The sequence below is a fragment of the Podarcis pityusensis genome (assembly GCF_964106645.2).
Source record: "Podarcis pityusensis genome assembly, chromosome: 5".
NCBI lineage: Eukaryota > Metazoa > Chordata > Lepidosauria > Squamata > Lacertidae > Podarcis > Podarcis pityusensis.
Genome location: NC_138032.1, coordinates 89,328,684 through 89,348,134, shown reverse-complemented (window position 1 = coordinate 89,348,134; position 19,451 = coordinate 89,328,684). Strand labels below are relative to the sequence as shown.

The 19,451-nt window shown below is 45.1% G+C and overlaps 1 protein-coding gene and 1 pseudogene across 3 annotated transcripts in view; one reads left to right on the top strand and one right to left on the bottom strand.

The window, feature by feature from the left end:
* SORBS1 (sorbin and SH3 domain containing 1) overlaps window positions 1-19,451 on the bottom strand; it is a 201,964-nt gene that overhangs the window by 145,242 nt on the left and 37,271 nt on the right. Inside the window, exon 1 of one of the 2 annotated variants that reach the window (XM_081005394.1) lies at window positions 8,654-8,840. The exons of the other annotated variant lie outside the window; for it this stretch is intronic. The gene's annotated coding sequence lies outside the window, so the exon portion shown is untranslated. Of the gene's footprint in view, window positions 1-8,653; window positions 8,841-19,451 lie in introns of those variants that run through there. 2 annotated transcript variants of the gene reach the window in all.
* On the top strand, window positions 11,326-12,583 carry LOC308477236 (ribosome biogenesis protein NSA2 homolog; annotated as a pseudogene). The gene is made up of 2 exons (XR_013991654.1): window positions 11,326-11,542; window positions 11,787-12,583. The product of XR_013991654.1 is annotated as a ribosome biogenesis protein NSA2 homolog (transcript).

Genomic DNA, 19,451 nt, shown 5'->3' with positions numbered 1-19,451 from the left:
GCTAATACCATCCCTGCCATTCCCTGGCGGACTGAAGCAGAAATTTTATTTAGTTGTTTGTTTAACAAGATTTATACAATGCTTAATAAAATAAAAATAAAAGCCATTAGGCAGTTTACATAAAATGGCATAAAATATTCATTTTAAATTATCGTCGAAAATAGACCTTGAAAGAGTAAACACAATAAAGTTATCAAAATACAGATAAAATCAGCTGTTTAAAGAACAAATGTACGTAATAAAGGGACACGCCTGAACAAACAGGTTTTTAGCAGGCATTGAGAAGTTTGCAAACTGGTCTTCCTATTAAGAAGGTCTTTGGCAACTACTGCGATTCCATTCAACAACAACTTTTATTTGGGAATAAATAGTTGCAGGGTTAGCTCTTTGGTACGCGGTTTTGTGGAGAGCCCTTCGGCCACATTCTTTGGTCCCTAATATAGCAGCAGCTTTGTTGCTTGGTAAGCGATCTCTTGACAAGAAAGGTTGGTGAGAGGAATTGCGTATCCTTGGGTATGCTTCTGCCCGGGTCCCAACGCTCTGAGCTGCATAGAGACATCTCCCCAACCAACATTGTGGCACATTAATAGAAGCTTCTAGCTGTCAGCAGGAAGAGGGGGAAAGTGGTTCGTTTAGGTAGGGAAGTCCTGCTTAATTATCCTCCAGAATGCGTGTGGCATTTAGAGAGAGATCTGCATATCCTCCTGAACTTTAGCAGGATCTGCAATGGAATGCCCTGGGACGCTGGAAGACGGACGCGCTGCAATGTGTGCACCTGTCATTCGCCACTGGCCTTGTGATAGACAGCATGGTCAAATCAAGGCTGGCAGCCAATTGACATAATCTTGCGCAGCTTTCCTATGAGCTAGTTGCAACACATCTCACCATATATAATGGCTCAGGTACTTAACAACCGTCAATATAGCAAGAGGTCATGACTGGGGATATAATCATTTGTGGCGTCGGCCCGCTTCATTCATTTTGCACCAGTTATTCAACTGGTCCTCCTTCGCAGCTCTTTTGCTTTCATAATTCCCTTGCGCCTTCATAAGATTTCATAATTGCTTTTTTTAAAAAACCCGATGCATGTTTTGTAACTTGACTTCCAGCCACATAACCAGTAATCAGGTTACAGATTTTACATCATTTTGCAGACATGCAATATATGTGTATGTGAAAAGGAGATTCCATGGCAGGATTTATTACCCCCCCCCCAAAAAAAACCCCCAAGAAAAAATATTTTGAAAATAATACAGCATCATAATCCTTGCAGAATCTCACTCATTGTACACTCATTTCAGCAAGGGCATGGAATAGTGAATTACATGATACTCCAAAAGCAATTTAATAAAAAACAAACTTCATGCACGGTCCTAGGATAGCTCAGTCGGTAGTGTGCAAAACTCTTAATCTCTGGGTTGTGGGTTCAAGTTCCACGTTGGGCAACAGATCCCTGCATTTCTGGGGGTTGGCCTACATGACCCTTGTGTTCCCTTCCAATTCTGCAATTCTGTGATTTCCCTATGGGACGTGAGTGGTGCTGTGGTCTAAACCACTGAGCCTAGGGCTTACCGATCAGAAGGTTGGCGGTTCGAATCCCCGCGACGGGGTGAGCTCCCGATGCTCGGTCCGAGCTCCTGCCAACCTAGCAGTTCGAAAGCACATCAAAGTGCAAGTAGATAAATAGGTACCGCTCCAGCGGGAAGGTAAACACCGTTTCCGTGCACTGCTCTGGTTCACCAGAAGCGGCTTAGTCATGCTGGCCACATGACCCGGAAGCTGCAAGATGAGCACCACAACCCCAGAGTTGGTCACGACTGGACCTAACAGTCAGGGGTCCCTTTACCTTTACCTATGATTTCCCTAGTCATGACCATGCTCTTTGGCAAACTGTTGCACCAAAGGTAATGAACACCTAGCAATAAGAGGACTTCATTACAGCCTGAGTATTCTGCTCCAGATAGGAGGGGTTCCAGAAACTAAAGCAAGAAGACATCAAATAAGTCCACTTTCTGGTTCCAGACAGACGATGACCAAGAAGAAGCAGGGGGAATCATTTCAGAACACATCTCACTGTATATCTGCTAAGAACCATAGCCAAGCGAAAGCAGCAAAGGGACAGTTTGTGCTAACTCGGTCTGCCTAGATTTTCTGCTTCCTAAACTTTAACTGACTTCTAAAAATAGGTTGAGGAAAGATACATTATGCCCTTTTGTGCGATTTCAAGTTAGGCCAGTCATTCAGACGCCAATCAAATTTTCTCCCTATTTCCTAACGCCTGATCCTAATTTTTCCTCATGACCTCCAGTCTCTTCTCCCTTGCTTCTAATCTCAGATCCCGTTCCACTTGCAATCTTGACCCCCCCCCCCCAATCCAAAGTAGAATTTACAAAGAACACCAAAATTTCCCCTTGGTATCCACTCTTGTAAACAGAGCATTTTAGAGCTAGTTATCTGGCCAAACTCTTGCCAGTGTCCTTAAGAAATGCCTTTATTGAGCTGTTTCGAAGCGATGCCCACTGCAGTCTTGGATGGTCACCACAACAAGGACCCAAATAACGGGCAGATTTTGTATTTGTGATCAACCTCAGGTGGAATAAATAAATAATAATAATAATAATAATTTATTATTTATACCCCACCCACCTGGCTGTGTTTCCCCAGCCACTCTGGGTGGCCACCAACAGAATATTAAAAACACGATAAAACATGAAACATTAAAAATGTTGATACAGGGCTGCCTTCAGATGTCTTCTAAAAGTCAGAGTTGTTTATTTCCTTGACATCTGTTGGGAGGGCATTCCACTACCGAGAAGGCCCTCTGCCTAGTTCCCTGTAACCTCACTTCTCGCAATGAGGGAACCGTCAAAAGGCCCTCGGTGTTGGACCTCAGTGTCTGGGCTGAACGATGGGGGTGGAGACTCTCTTTCAGGTATACAGGACCGAGGCCGTTTAGGGCTTTAAAGGTCAGCTCCAACACTTTGAATTGTGCTCGAAAATGTACTGGGAGCCAATGTACCGTATTTTTTGCTCTATAAGACTCACTTTTTCCCTCCTGAAAAGTAAGGGGAAATGTGTGTGTGTGTCTTATGGAGCGAATGCAGGCTGCGCAGCTATCCCAGAAGCCAGAACAGCAAGAGGGATTGCTGCTTTCACTGCGCAGCGATCCCTCTTGCTGTTCTGGCTTCTGAGGTTCAGAATATTTTTTTTCTTGTTTTCCTCCTCCAAAAACTAGGTGCGTTTTGTGGTCTGGTGCGTCTTATAGAGCGGAAAATACAGTAGGTCTTTCAGGACCGGTGTTGTATGGTCATGGAGGCCACTCCCAGTAGAGACCCAAGAGATCACTTTCTGAAACTTTTGTTCACATAAGGAAGCATGCACACCCCAGCAGAAATGGTATAGTTTCTTTTGAGTGACAATAACAGACAAAGTGGCCCCCTAAGAACTGGCTGGGGGGGGGCGGGACAGGTAAAGGCGTTAGATAAAATTCCTATAAGTTGTTGTTGACATTTGAAGGTTTACTTTGAAATCATAAAGGATTTGAGTTTGTTGGTGCTCCTGGTAACCTCTCGAACATCACGGATGTTGGCGCATATTATGGGTGGATGTTCGGCATCATTTTATTAATACTATTGCGACAAAGTTTGTCATGGCCTTTGGCTACAATAATAAACTTACAAACTGTTTAACGGTATACAAAGAACAGCAGGAAGCCGAGCCAGATTTCAGTGGGGAGAGGAGAAAAGAAATGAGATTTGAGCTCCCATTTTAAACTAGGCTTATCCTCCTTGAAGTAGCCTAATCATTTGGTGTTTTTCCCCCAATGTAAAAAAGTCTTATAAGCCATCGCTACATTTTTGGCAATACACTGTGTGAAGAATGGCTGCCTTTTCTGTCCTAAAGCTACTGCTCATCAGTTTAATTGCACTTTCTCCAATTCAATGATATCGAAAGCAGGGAACACAAAGCTATCTTGCTGGTATTGCTCAAAAAGTCTCATCCATGGCTTCACAATATGCCAGGACTAGTTAAGAATGTATTTTACTTTTAATCTTTAATTAAATTAAATTTAATCTGTAATTTTAGTTTTAATCTTTGGGGAAAACTTTGAAGGAGAATTATCTGAAAATGATTTACAGATGCTATTTAACTCTGAGCAGACTTGCTAAGATGTCTTAAGAGCCCTGCTGGAACAGACCAAGGGCCCATCTACTCCAGCATTCTGTTCTTACAGGGGCCAACTAGTGTCAGAACGATGTCAGCGGCTCCCAGCTGGTTGCCCAGGAAAATATAAAGAAAAGGAAAAGTTTTTACAGTCCTTTTTTATTTCCAACTTTACAGAGAGAGGCTATAGAAGCCAGCCTCTTGGATAATGGTGTTCGTACGGAGCCCCCGGTCGTCTCACGGACTATTGACCCGTACACCACTAATCCGCAGCCACCAACCAGGTTCTCCCCGGTAAATCACTTAGTCAGGTTCTCAGGTTAACAATGAAGATTGTAGTTTATTGTATTATAAACTTTCAATGCATTCGAAATGCTGTTACCCTTTACCCTCTTAAGTCTTTATTTTATCCTGGCTCTAACTCTTCTACCTCCCCTCACACAAGAACCAACTGCACTAACTGTCTATTTCCATCTGTCTGCCAATTGCTTTCCCAACTGCCTTTTCCCAACCAACCAACCAACCAACCATCTATCTAAACCTCAGGCTAAGCCCTTTTATAATCAGGTAGGCTCCGCCTCTGGCTTTTCTACTGGTCTTCCTATTAACTCTTTCTCTCCCCCTGTACAGTGGTACCTCAGGTTAAGTCCTTAATTCATTCCGGAGGTCCATTCTTAACCTGAAACTGTTCTTAACCTGAAGCACCACTTTAGCTAATGGGGCCTCCTGCTGCCACCGCGCCGCCGGAGCACAATTTCTGTTCTCATCCTGAAGCAAAGTTCTTAACCTGAAGCACTATTTCTGGATTAGCAGAGTCTGTAACCTGAAGCGTATGTAACCCGAGGTACCACTGTATAGGCATTTTCAGAAGAACGGGCAAACGCCACAGCATTGTCCCAAGTGACTCTCCACCCCCTATCTCTCTCACCTCCTCATTCTTCAATATCATCATCACCTCCTCTGCAGGTGCTGCTAAGTGCCCTCTGTCTTTGAGCTCTTTGCTCTCCTACTTTTAAGGCTTGCCGGGTTCTGGGAGATGGAATGCTTTCTAATGACAACATGTCAGCTGGGTGTTGTTCTGGCTCTCTCATGATTTCCCTACTTTCCCCCTCATCTGCCTCTGAGCTGCCACCTCCCTCAAACCCCTGTTGTAAATCTATACTGCCTTCTTCTTCCTTGGAGGGGTCAGGATGGGGAGGGGGTCTTCACCATTTCCTCCTCTGCCCACTCCCTGGCATCTAGATGCCCAGGAGAAGCCTGGAAAGCAGAACTTGTGAGCAACAGCACTCCCCTCTTTTAAACCCTGTTCAAATTGGTGGTCATCTCATGAAAGCCAATGCCATAGTTTTAACTGTGCGCTGCAGGAATAAGTACAGTGGTACCTCAGGTTAAGTACTTAAATCGTTCCGGAGGTCCGTTCTTAACCTGAAACTGTTCTTAACCTGAAGCACCACTTTAGCTAATGGGGCCTCCTGCTGCCGCCGCTGCGCAATTTCTATTCTCATCCTGAAGCAAAGTTCTTAACCTGAAGCACTTTTTCTAGCGGAGTCTGTAACCTGAAGTGTATGTAACCTGAAGCGTATGTAACCTGAGGTACCACTGTACTTCCTTTTGGTCTTCGCTCAGTCTTCCAATATTCAGTTTCATTCTATGTCCTTGACTTCTAGCACTGAGGAGAAAATTTTACGAACTTCCATCACTTCACCTCTTTTTTGCCTTTTCTCTTAAATTAAAAAGAACCAAATTTCTAATTTTTCCTCAGAGGGAAGAAGTTACATCCCCTTTATAATTTTGCCTGCTTTCCCCCCTGAACCTTCCCCAAAGATATCCTTTTTGAGGTGATGCAACCCAGACCTGTGAAACAGTAGTTGTGGTTGTGCCATTTATTTGTATAATGGTGCTTCGATACTGGAGTTTTGTTTTCTGCTTGAGAACTTGAAGAACTTGCTGCAGGTCAGATCAGGCCATTCTGGGCTAGACCTCAACTAGAGCCAGGGCCTTTTCGGCTGTGGCTCCGATCTGGTGGAACGCTCTGTCACAAGAGACCAGGGCCCTGCGGGACTTGACATCTTTCCGCAGGGCCTGCAAGACAGAGCTGTTCCACCAGGCCTTTGGTCAGGGCCCAGTCTGACTCCCTCCTCTGGCAACCTGCACAGAATTTTGCTCAACGGTTGCCATTAATTTGATTTTAATTAATTTTTATAATGAAATGTTTTTAGAATGTTGGATTATTTGATGGTTGGATTATTTGATTGTTGTTAGCCGCCCTGAGCCCGGCTTCGGCTGGGGAGGGCGGGATATAAATAAAATTTATTATTATTATTATTAGACATTAGGAGAAAGAAACTTTGTATGCACCAAGGACAACTCATGCGAGAGTCAGCGATGCGGTGCAGAAATAGCCAAAATGTTGTTTTTCTCAGATGCAGTAGCACATTGCCTTACTTGCTGCAAGTATAGGACACGCCTCACTCAAATATGCCTGCCTACATTTACTTGCTAGTTAGCGGTGTTTTTCCGGATGGAATAGGACCATATTTTCATTCCCATCGAAGCAGATGCAACAAGACATTTGGAACCCTCGAACTAAAATCCCTTTCAACCAACTTACCCTCAAGGCTAAACCAGATACGATTTCAAATGTGCTTGCGTTAAATGCAAATAACAGCTGTTGGAAAGGCTTAGCACTACTGGGGTCATAGCAAGTGGAACTCTGCAAAACCGGAACTAGTGTCTTGGTTTAAGAACTTTACCTCAGTCTAAGAACGGAATCCGAACAGTGGACGGGCACCGGCGCCGGGAGGCCTCATTAGGGAAAGCGCGCCTCGGTTTAAGAACGGTTGCAGTTTAAGAACGGACCTCTGGAACGGATTAAGTTCATAAACCAAGGTACCACTGTAAATGCAAAGCCATGTTCAACATTATGTCTGGTTTGGCCCTTAATTTAGATCAGTGTTGAAGAGAACAGAAGCGTGCTTGGCACTCTGAATATTATACCATATTTTTCGCTCTATAAGACGCACCAGACCACAAGTTTTTGGAGGAGGAAAACAAGAAAAAAAATATTCTGAATCTCAGAAGCCAGAACAGCAAGAGGGATCGCTGCGCAGTGAAAGCAGCAATCCCTCTTGCTGTTCTGGCTTCTGGGATAGCTGCGCAGCCTGCATTCGCTCCATAAGAAGCACACACATTTCCCCTTACTTTTTAGGAGGGAAAAAGTGAGTCTTATAGGGCCACAGGGGACCACAAAGGAGCAGCACTACCTTTCTGGTTCCAGTACCAATGCCATCCCTATCCATCTGCTACCTCTTTCCTCCAGCTCTTCAAACAACCACATCAACATGTTTGCTGCCACATTCAGGCATCACCACCAGTCTGGAAATTTTGCAGAGTTGGGGTCCGACACATTACACTTCGAGCAATGGATTTGTGTGTGGGAAGGGTGATAATTTTAAAATAGCTGTAAACTAAACTGAACATATGGCACTTCCCTGCATTGCTTCATAATTCTCATATGCAATGACTTTTATGTAAAGTGGTGGTGGGGTTTGGTGCGGGGGAAATCAAAAGGGTTTCAAACCAGACGCCTACACATTTTTTTCCTGCTGCAAATGACGCACGCTGCAATTTGGTTGAAAGAGTGGTACATAATCCTACAGAAATTGAGTTTTTGAGAAAAGTATCCATCAGGAATGTTTTCCAAATTATTAAAACGTAGAATATCAAAGTTGTCCCTTTTCAAAATCCCTCTTTCATCAATATACACATCAACTGCAAGACAACAACAAAAGGAGAATGACTGAGCTGCTTCTCAATATTCTCTAGGGAGTATTTTGCTATTTGCTGAATTTAGCTAATGCACTCTAGAACTATCATGAAAGAGAATCGCTGCTTCCACCGTTTTCTCAGTTTTGCTCCGACATGGTAAACAAAGGAATAAAATATCTACTAAGTGGCTATGAAGTTTGACGAAATTACAGAAGGTATGTGCAGCCTGATCTATGCATGCTCCCTCAGAAGTATCCCATATGTTCAGCTGTTCTTACTCATGGGAAAGTATACTTAGGGTTGCATCACCAGTAGCTTTCTCTACAAGCAACCAAACCTGATTTGGCTGTGAGCAAATAATGCACATAAAACCGTTAACTACACAAAGAAACCTGAGCCCCAGATTAACATCTGCAATCTTGGCTACTCTGTGGGCTTTAACAGATTTGCATCCACATTTCATCATTACAACACAAAGAAACCAAACTGCTGATGATCTACCCTTTAGCCCTGTTTATCTTCTGCCAGTAAAACTTGTTAAATGCACTAGAAAGACTCCACAGAAGGCAGTAGGGATTTAAGGGTTAACTTTGCCGGAAAGATTATATGCAACAGTTCCAACTGAATCTGCCTTCAAATGCGGAGGAAATCCCATTTTCACTGAATAACCTTTTTTCTAAAAAAAGACTAATTCAAACCTTGGGAAGTTTTAAATACTCACTTGGCAAGGTCAACGGCACATCGAAATTAAGAGTCCACAGAAAGTTGGAGGGGAAAACCCCAACATTGCTGGTAATCCAGAATGCAACTGACGGAGAGCACAGTGTTTTCCTTTTTTTGGAAGTGCGCAGTCAAAGGCATTTGCATAATGCAAGCAAAGAACATGAAATGCAAGCAAAGCCCTCTACTAGCCGCAGGAGGGGGTGCCATTAGGGGGAAATCCTTCCCCCATGGCTGAAGTTCAGCCTCCTCATTAAAATACAGAGTGGAAACAGCTGCTGCGAAAAGGAAGGGAATAGTCCAAGCAGCTTCTTCTGGAAATCTTGGCACACAGGCCAGTTTCCCAGTAGTCAGAAAGTACCCTGGCTTCAAAAAGTTCTGCTTCCTCATTGCAAGCATGGCTTTTCTTTAGGATCCGAGTCTGGCAACTGTGTACCCCGACCCGCATTTCATGTGCAACCTCACAGCCTGGAGACTTTATAAAACTATATTATTGTGGAGAGTGGCGGGGACAGGAATAGCTAAGTCTGCTGTTCCAGCTGGGAGGGAGAGTTATGCCTTCAAAGACAGGATGAGAGCCATACAGCGTTCTTCCTTCCTGTCCACACAATCGAAAAGGCTTTGCAGAGATTTGGGGGGGGGGGTGTTTTTTGGAGAGGGGGGCAGGAAGCTCTCTGGTCACAGCGGTGGTTACCTTGCTGGGAACACACACAGCGAATGGAGCACCTGCTTTAAAATAAACATTCCTTCTGTTACGAAATGACAAAACTGATAACATTGTCGCTGTTCAGAAACAAACAACCCATTTTCTGAAAGTGGGAAGGGGGGGTGTTACCACTTGCAGAGCCCAATTTCAGTGTTAAAAGAATCGGGGGCAGGGAATCTAATTCAGGATGCAGCACAGAAAGGGGGAAACTTTTCCAGTTCAGGGGCCACCGTCCGTTCCAGGCAACCTTCCAAGGGCCACATGCCAGGAGTGGTTGGGGCCAGTATCAAAAGGGGGTGAGGCAACAAGTGTAAAGCTTACCTTTGTATAGCAAGCTATTTTCAGCACACCAATCTTAGGGAAGTTTTAATGTTTGATGTTTTATGGCTTTATTATTAACTATTATTATTATTGGGACGTGGGTGGCGCTGTGGGTTAAACCACAGAGCCTAGGACTTGCCGATCAGAAGGTCAGCGGTTTGAATCCCTGCAATAGGGTGAGCTCCTATTGCTCGGTCCCTGCTCCTGCCAACCTAGCAGTTCAAAAGCACGTCAAAGTGCAAGTAGATAAATAGGTACCACTCCTGCAGGAAGGTAAACAGTGTTTCCATGCACTGCTCTGGTTCGCCAGAAGCGGCTCAGTCATGCTTGCCACATGACCCCGAAGCTGTACACCGGCTTCCTCGACCAATAAAGCGAGATGAGCACCACAACCCCAGAGTCGGTCACGACTGGACCTAATGGTCAGGGGTCCCTTTACCTTTACCTTTCAACACTACACAAATCCAGAGTGGAATCCACAAGACTACTGGATGATGCCTTGTACGCCTCCTTCCAGCAACTCCCGCAGCCAAGCTGGTGCCAATCATATTGCTCTGCTTTCCTTTGGACCCCATCTGCGAGGCCGAGAGCAGGATTGTATCATCTGGGCAGCCCAGGACCCCCAAACACACTGCCCAGGTTTGCACACCACAAGAAGTCACTTCGGTGCTGCGGTTTGACTTCACCCTCAGCGATAGACTCCATTGTCTCTTGAGACAGACAGATGACAACAATATATGCACATTAAATCTCACAACTGTTTTGAGCCTGTTTTCTTATGTCATCTGATACGGCAACTGTGTTGTGTTCCATTTCTGCTGCAACCCCAGAGTCGGTCGCGACTGGACCTAATGGTCAGGGATCCCTTTACCTTTACCTATTATTATTATTATTATTATTATTATTATTATTATCCTGCATCCAAGCAGGCAATAGGAATTATCAGGGTTCAAGGAAACAGTCCAGACAGGAAAAAACACCCACAGAGGGTGTAGAACAGGGCCAGCGAATGGGGGTAGCCTGGGGAGAATCCCAAGGGCCAAACAGCGAGGTCTGGGGGCCACCTTCCCCCCCCCAGATCCGAGGTTCCCCTCCCATGTAGTCGCTGCACACTGATCAGTTGTGAAGCTGAGATTATATTAACTGGGAGGAAATCCTTTGTGAGCAAAATCAAAGTTATTCTATTTATATTTGTACCCTTTGAAATGCCTACGTGCGGGAACCATCCAAGCCTCAACATGGTTATGAATTTACTTGGGTGGCTGTTTCAGGCACACACACACACACACAGACACACACACACAGACACAGTGTTATTTAGAAGTCACGATTTTAACACAGCTCAAAAATTATGCTACAAAGCAGAGGGAGCGCTTCCGTATGCAACGTCATTCGGCTCAGCTTGCGATACGGGCAAACGCTTGCAGGCCCACACACTCATGGCGTGTGGGTGGGTGTTCCTGACGCTGGCCCGGGCCCGCAGTGCTGATGTCAGAATTGCATAGGGCAAACATGACAGGCAGGTGGCACATGAATGCACGGAACAGGAAACCGGCAAATCCAGTCCTCTTCATACTTCTTATCGGCTGCTCGGCAAAGGCCGACGATCAGGATTGCAAAGCGCTTTTAAAACGAGCAGAACGATTCCGAGGCACCGCGGCGCCATGCCACAAAATGAGTACATAGAGTTACATCGGAAGCGATATGGTTATCGTTCGGATTACCATGAGAGGAAGAGGAAGAAAGAGGGTAGTGAGGCTCATGAACGCTCAAAAAAAAGCTAAGAAAATGATTGGACTGAAAGCTAAACTTTATCATAAACAGCGCCATGCAGAGAAGATACAGATGAAAAAGACTACAGTGGTACCTCGGGTTACATACGCTTCAGGTTACAGACGCTTCAGGTTACAGACTCCGCTAACCCAGAAATATTACCTCAGGTTAAGAACTTTGCTTCAGGATGAGAACAGAAATCGTGCTCCGGCGGCGCGGCAGCAGCAGGAGGCCCCATTAGTTAAAGTGGTGCTTCAGGTTAAGAACAGTTTCAGGTTAAGTACGGACCTCCGGAACAAATTAAGTACTTAACCCAAGGTACCACTGTATTAAGATGCATGAAAAGAGAAATACCAAGCAGAAAAATGATGACAAGACCCCAGAAGGAGCTGTGCCAGCATATCTGCTGGACAGAGAGGGTTAGTCCCGAGCTAAAGTTCTCTCCAACATGATTAAACAGAAGCGATAAGAGAAAGCTGGGAAATAGGAGGTTCCTGTACCCAAGGTTCGTGCTCAGGGAGAAACAGAAGTGCTCAAGGTGATCCGTACAGGAAAGAGAAAGAAGGAGGCTTGGAAGAGAATGGTTACTAAAGTGTGTTTTGTTGGGGGTGGCTGTACCCGAAAGCCACCTAAATATGAACGTTTCATTCGGCCAATGGGTTTACGATTCAAGAAGGCCCATCCTGAACTTAAAGCCAATTTTTGCCTACCTATTCTTGGTGTAAAAAAGAATCCCTCTTCTCCTCTGTAGACATCTTTGGGGGTACCGTCTTTGAGGGTACCTTACATCTTTGGGGGTACCTTACAAAAGGTACCGTCATCGAGGTGAATGTGAGTGAGCTTGGTCTCGTGACACAAGGAGGCAAGGTCGTCTGGGGAAAATATGCACAAGTAACCAGCAATCCAGAAAATGATGGGTGCATTAACGCAGTTCTGCTTGTCTAAGTGGCATCTTACAGTCTTGGATACACAGAGTTACTTTTCCAAGGAGAACCATGACTTCCTCAAAACATTTGCAGAGAAAGAACTTGTTGTGTCAAAGCATCAGTATGCCAAGTCAGGAAATGGATTCTAAGAACTGTTTTTCACTGAACCTTACAATCAATAAAAGGAAACCATTGTGGGTCCAAACTAACTAAAAAACGAAACAAAAAAACAAACCAGCAAAAGGTGCCCGTGCAACAACAGTGCAGAACCTTCAACTGGAGAAGGTTTAAAGAGCTCAAGTCTAGCTCTGAAACCTGCACTGTTACTCCTCCTTTCCAATGTGGGCTCCTGTGCAGCAGGGAGGGGGTCAAAGGCACATCCGAGTCTTCCTCCTGCTCAGCATCACTGCTCCAGAACGGAAGGGAGAGCTGAATCTTCTTCAGACTCCCACCTTCACCAGGTTTCTATAACCAGAGCAATCCCTGCGGGAGATAGCTGGCCTCTCATCAGCCACCTACGTTTTCCATGGGACTGGGCTTCATTCATGCCTCTCTGGCGCCCGTTTTGCTGCACACCCCCATCCAGTGTTTGAAATTAGCCAGGTGCCGGGCGCATTCTGGACCTGGTTATCGACCGCTTGAAGATGGCTGGGCGCCAAGATGGAACCTGAAATCTCCACCGCCTGGAAGTGCATGCCTGGGGAACACTGAATCAGTGTTTTTGCACACTAATACCACACCCTGTAGAATTCTATCAGGTATATTTTATCTGTACAATCGGAAAGAATTTCGGGAAGCAAACTGCTTTTTCTGTGCAGCCTGAGCAGGAGCAGTCACCATTAAGAAAAAGAGGTTGGGATAGGCCAATAGATATATGTGGATTGTCCCCTGGATCAAGGGACTTTTCTTCTTCAAGTTCTCAAAGCTCTTATCCTTGCTCAAGGTTGTCATCTGAACTTACCAGATGTTTAACTGAGAATCACAGTCACCCCATCATTTGAAAAATAAAGACTTAGAGTCATCTTACCCCAAAATGGCAACTAGACATGTCTAGACAACTAGACATTGGCGAAATCCAGCATTGCCTGAGCTCTGCACATGCGTTTTTCTCCTGATTGAAGTGCAGAGTGTTTGAGAACCAGGACATTCACATGCAAACCAAAATGCTTGTTTACAATGCTATTATACTACCAAATTTACTGTATACTTGTGAAACATGGACCACTTATAAACGCCATCTCCAACTCCTAGAAAGATTCCAACAATGATGTCTCCAAAAAATGTTACACATCACTTGGGGAGACAGGCGAACTAATATCAGTGTACTGGAAGAAGCAAAGATCACCAGTGTTGAAGCAATGATTCTTCAACATCAACTTTGTTGGACTGGTCATGTTGTGCGGATGCCTGATTATTATCTTCCAAAGCAACTACTCTATTCCAAACTTAAAAATGGAAAGCGTAATGCTGGTGGTCAACAAAAGAGGTTTAAAGACTGTCTCAAGGCAAATCTTTAAAAATGTAGTATAAACACCAACAATTGGGAAACACTAGCCTGAGAGTGCTCCAACTGGAGAACAGCCTTTACCAAAGGTGTCATGGGCTTTGAAGGCACTCGAACTCAGGACGCAAGTGGGAAACATGCGAAGAGGAAGGCACGCTTGGCAACTCCACACCATGATCAACTCCCGCTCAGAAACCTATGTCCCCACTGTGGAATGATGTGTGGATCCAGAATTGGCCTCCACAGTCACTTACAGACTCACTGTTAAGACCGTGTTTATGGAAGACAAGTGATCTTCCATACGAGTGATTGCCAAAGAAGACGACCCCAAAATGGCAACTAGACATTCTATTTTGCCAGCGGTAACCTTGGTTTAAGGAGCCACTTGGTGGTTAGTTTGTGGATCTGAGTTTCTAACAGTGACCACATCACTGAGCAGTGAGTTTTTTGATCTGGAGGCAGCCTCCAAGTGACCATCTAAAATGAAGAAAACCTGGTCAAGCGCTGGCCCCTTGGAATTTCTCACTTAATCAGAGAAGGGATGTGCACATATCACTTGATCTTATGGCCCACATCTGTGATAGTAGAATGCAGTCAAAATATCTGCCTAACATACCAGCTGAGACATGCAGTTACCATGATACTAAGGAGATTTCCCGCAATTGCCTGACCTCAGCGTAGAGGGTCCTGCTGCACTTTGAAGGGTGGCGAGATCTTTGCTAATACAGTGGTACCTCGGGTTACATATGCTTCAGGTTACATACGCTTCAGGTTACAGACTCTGCTAACCCAGAAATATTACCTCAGGTTAAGAACTTTGCTTCGGGATGAGAACAGAAATCATGCTCCGACGGCGCGGCGGCAGCGACAGGCCCCATTAGCTAAAGTGGTGCTTCAGGTTAAGAACAGTTTCAGGTTAAGAACGGACCTCCGGAACGGATCAAGTACTTAACCTGAGGTACCACTGTAATACAGATCAGTAGGATGTCTTGCAGAGATTATCCTGCTGCATGCAAGACAGACGGGGTTTCCCTTGTGCAATGGGCTTTGCCTAGGGCCACGCTATTCAAAAACCAGCATCGGTTTCCCATGATATGACGACTGAGATTCCATAGTCCTTAGCACTCACATTTGGCACAAGTTGCAGTTGGACATGACTCATAACGTGTTCAAGAGACGTGCTCAGGATATGCAATCCCAGGAATGCAAAAGCAGGAAAGACTTGCTCACAAGTCTATTGGCATCGTATTTCACGCTGTCAAACAGGAACCGGGAAATTTGTTTGCATGCCCTGAAACATTTTATAAATAAAACAGTGATGTTCCAAGTGCAAAACAAGTGTCCATATTTTCACACCAAAGGTGACTGCCTGATCCTAACAGAAGGCTTTACTACGTGTCACCTGCATAGCACAATCCTGGATTTTGTGTTTTTGCACGATATCAGTTCCACCAGTAAGAAGGCAATTGTTCTGCAAAGGCAATTGAATTGCTCTCTGTCCGTTCTCGTTATTAACAAGGAAATTTGCAGGTTATTGCTATGCTGCTATAGTTGACCGCGCGTCCGGGGCAATTGGAGGCTTCTGCAAATTGCCGCTCTTTTGTCTCAGCTCTGCTGACACTGGAATCTGAACAAACACTGCCTGGCATGCTTTTACCCAAGTAAAGTTTGTTTCAGCAACTTTCCTTTTTCAACACTACAAAAGGCACACCCCTCACCCCATCTCCAAACTTGATGTTGGTTGAATTTGTTTATTTATGACATTTCTAATCCCTCTTTTCTCCCCAGCAGCTCACGCTGGTTCTCCTCCCCATTTTATACACACAACAACCCTGTGAAGTAGGTTAAATTGAGAGGCAGTGACTGGCCGAAGGTAGTGAGCTGGACAGCTGGGTGGAGATTTGAACCCTGGCCTCCCAGATCACACTCCAATGCTCTAACCATTAAACCATACCATCCCCGCTCCTTTCCCAACCCCACCTTGAACTGATTTTGCGGAAATTGCATGCATTCAGCCACAGGAGTCTGCTGAAGGGGAAATAAGATATAAAATATTTAGACAGAATCATTCGGGTTTTGAGAAATAATTAGACACTGTATATAGGGTGGTCCAACGCCAGCCCTCAGCAACATTTGAGCTGGATTGTCTTGTGTAAAAAATGACAGACTCCCAAAACCACAGTTGGGACAGACAATCCTGTCATTCAAGAATAGCCCAGCTATGTTTCACAGAATCTTTTTGTGTGTGTGTGTGTGGTTTTATTTACTTATTCATTATTAATGTTGCAATACATATATGAGATCTTTACATATTGATACATATACATTATATTCCTAAATTCACATTTTCACATTTCATTATGTACAGTGGTACCTCGGGTTAAGTACTTAATTTGTTCCGGAGGTCCGTTCATAACCTGAAACTGTTCTTAACCTGAAGCACCACTTTAGCTAATGGGGCCTCCTGCTGTTGCTGCGCCGCCAGAGCACGATTTCTGTTCTCATCCTGAAGCAAAGTTCTTAACCCGAGGTACTATTTCTGGATTAGCGGAGTCTGTAACCTGAAGCGTCTGTAACCCGAGGTACCACTGTACCAACTTTTATCCGTTTCTTATTTCTTGCCCCGTGTCTTCCCTCCACTCGCGCGTGACTTCCCTGTTATTATTTTGTAACTTTATTATTGAGATTGTGATTTTGTATCTTAATAATTAAACATTCAGTCTTATATATCTGCTTGGCTTAACTTAACTTTGTGAAATCAGTCTATACATATCAATACATTCTTGTTGGAGCATCTTTTGGTCATGTATTCTTCTACACATCTCCATTCCTGTTTGAGATTTTGATTAGATTTCATTCTAATTGTTGCCGTCGTTTTTGCTAATTCAATCATTTCAAAAAATCTATATTGCCAATCTTTCAATGTTGGTACTTCTTCTGATTTCCGTAGAATCATAGAGTTGGAAAGGGACCTCAAGGGTCATTTTGTCCAACCCCCAGCAGTGCAGGAATCTCAACTAAAGCATCCATGACAGGTGGCCATCTAACCTCTGCTTAAAAACCTCCAAGGAACCAGGAGTCCACAATCTCCCAGGGGAGGCAATTCCACTGCTGAAAGCCTCTAAACTGTCAGAAAGTTCTTCCTGGTGTTTAGTCGGAATCTCCTTCCTTGTAACTTGGAAGCCCATTGCATGTACAGTGGTACCTTGGGTTAAGAACTTAATTCATTCTGGAGGTCTGTTCTTAACCTGAAGCACCACTTTAGCTAAAGGGGCCTCCAGCTGCCGCAGCGCCGCCAGAGCACGATTTCTGTTCTCATCCTGAAGCAAAGTTCTTAACCCGAGGTACTATTTCTGGGTTAGCGGAGTCTGTAACCTGAAGCGTTTGTAACCCGAGGTACCACTGTATGGTCGAGAAACCAAGAAAGAACTGGTTGCAAAGGTGCTTGGGGTCTCCAAAGGCAGCAAACTGAGCCCTAGGTCCAAGACCAATTCCACACCCATAGGTGCAGCCCAAGCTGGGGAAACCCAGTCTACAGCTAATTCTGAGGCAGAGATGCTCACCAAGACCTCCCAGGCCGTTTAGGCCTCTTCAGGATAATGGTATGAGAGGGAGCAAGGTCACTCGCTAGTCATTAAGAAGGCAAGTATCTGAGTTGACCTCTGGCTAACCCAGAGTCCAAGAGTGTCAACTGCATCTGTGAGCATTAGCCACTGTGGGAGGTCCAGCTAGGCAACTCCTCTGTTCCTAGTGTGAAGAAAGCACACCAATTAGCAGGATTTTAAATGCTCTCTCTTTTCAGCAGGATCTAAGGCTTAGCCCTATTAATTCTTTCCAGGGGTGTGCCACTGAGGCAGCCAGAAGGAGATCCCATGTTTCACAGACCCGCACATTTAAACAGATCCTTGCTACATTCATCAGAGTCTGGGAGGCGGTCAAGGCAGGGGTGGGCCAGATCCCATCCCAAGCAGAAAGCCAGGAGTCCAAGTATAAAAACCTACTACCCTAGGACTCAAGTAAAGTCCTCTCTACTCAGTCAGCCCATATAGCTAATACCGTATTTTTCGCTCTATAAGACGCACCAGACCACAAGACGCACCTAGTTTTTGGAGGAGGAAAACAAGAAAAAAATATTCTGAATCTCAGAAGCCAGAACAGCAAGAGGGATAGCTGCGCAGTGAAAGCAGCAATCCCTCTTGCTGTTCTGGCTTCTGGGATAGCTGCGCAGCCTGCATTCACTCCATAAGACGCACACACATTTCCCCTTACTTTTTAGGAGGGAAAAAGTGAGTCTTATAGAGCAAAAAAAATGGTAGATACTATTTGCTTTTAGGACAACAGCATCTAAGCATTTCAGCAGCAATCAACTGTAATTTGTGCCACAAAGAGAAAGGAGGCGGGGTTTCCCGCAACATCCACTTTGGTAATAAAAGTCAGGATTGTAGCATCTGCCCAGTGCCTGAAGACGTGAGCTCTAAAATAACAGAGGCAAGCTCGTCTGGACAGGATCTTAAGAGCAGGTTAAGGTGCCAAATAAGGAACACGGGTGGCGCTGTGGGTTAAACCACAGAGCCTAGGACTTGCCGATCAGATGGTCGGCGGTTCGAATCCCCGCGACGGGGTGAGCTCCCGTTGTTCAGTCCCAGCTCCTGCCAACCTAGCAGTTCGAAAGCACATCAAAAGTACAAGTAGATAAATAGGTACCGCTCCAGCGGGAAGGTAAACGGCGTTTCCATGCGCTGCTCTGGTTCACCAGAAGCGGCTTAGTCATGCGGGCCACATAACCCGGAAGCTGTATGCCGGCTCCCTCGGCCAATAAAGCGAGATGAGCGCCGCAACCCCAGAGTCGGCCACGACTGGACCTAATGGTCAGGGGTCCCTTTACCTTTAAGGTGCCAAATGATAAAGTGGACTCAGACTAAATCGGTGCCCCTCAATCTAGCTCTCGAAAAACGCAGATGAGCAGCGAAGCCTTTCAATGAAGTTTGCCACAACCACAACACTGGGCAAAGAAGGCACTCAGGCCAGGAAAGGCTGCGGTTGCAAAAGGGCGAGGAGATGCTCCACTCCGGAGGTCGCCAACGTGGTGCCCTCCAGCTGCTGTTTTAGGACTGCAATTCCTACCAGGCCCCAGTTGTGGTGCAATAACAGCTGTTGGCCACCCTTGCACTCCTCTGCTCCTGAACAAACAGGAAGCTGAGGGAGAAGGGGGAGAATGGCAAAGGACCCCCCCTCTCCGAGTAGGGCTGGGCGATATAGCGATATATCGTCCAAAACCGGTGTGAAATCCATATAGCGATATCAGTTTCAAAGTTTTTGACCTGACAATATTTCGTGAATCATGATACGTGTTAGGGCTGGGCGGTTTCAAGGCCGTATCATATTGGTTTTATATGTTTTTTTATCTGGCAATACACTGCGAATCATGACATGTGTGTGCTATGCAAAAATCACCATGTGAGGGGAAACCATGAAGCCAGCCAATGCCTCTACGTAGCTCCATCCTTATTTCAGAAATTGTGATCTATCAGTATATTGCGATGTTTAGCTGGTGATATATTGTGATGTT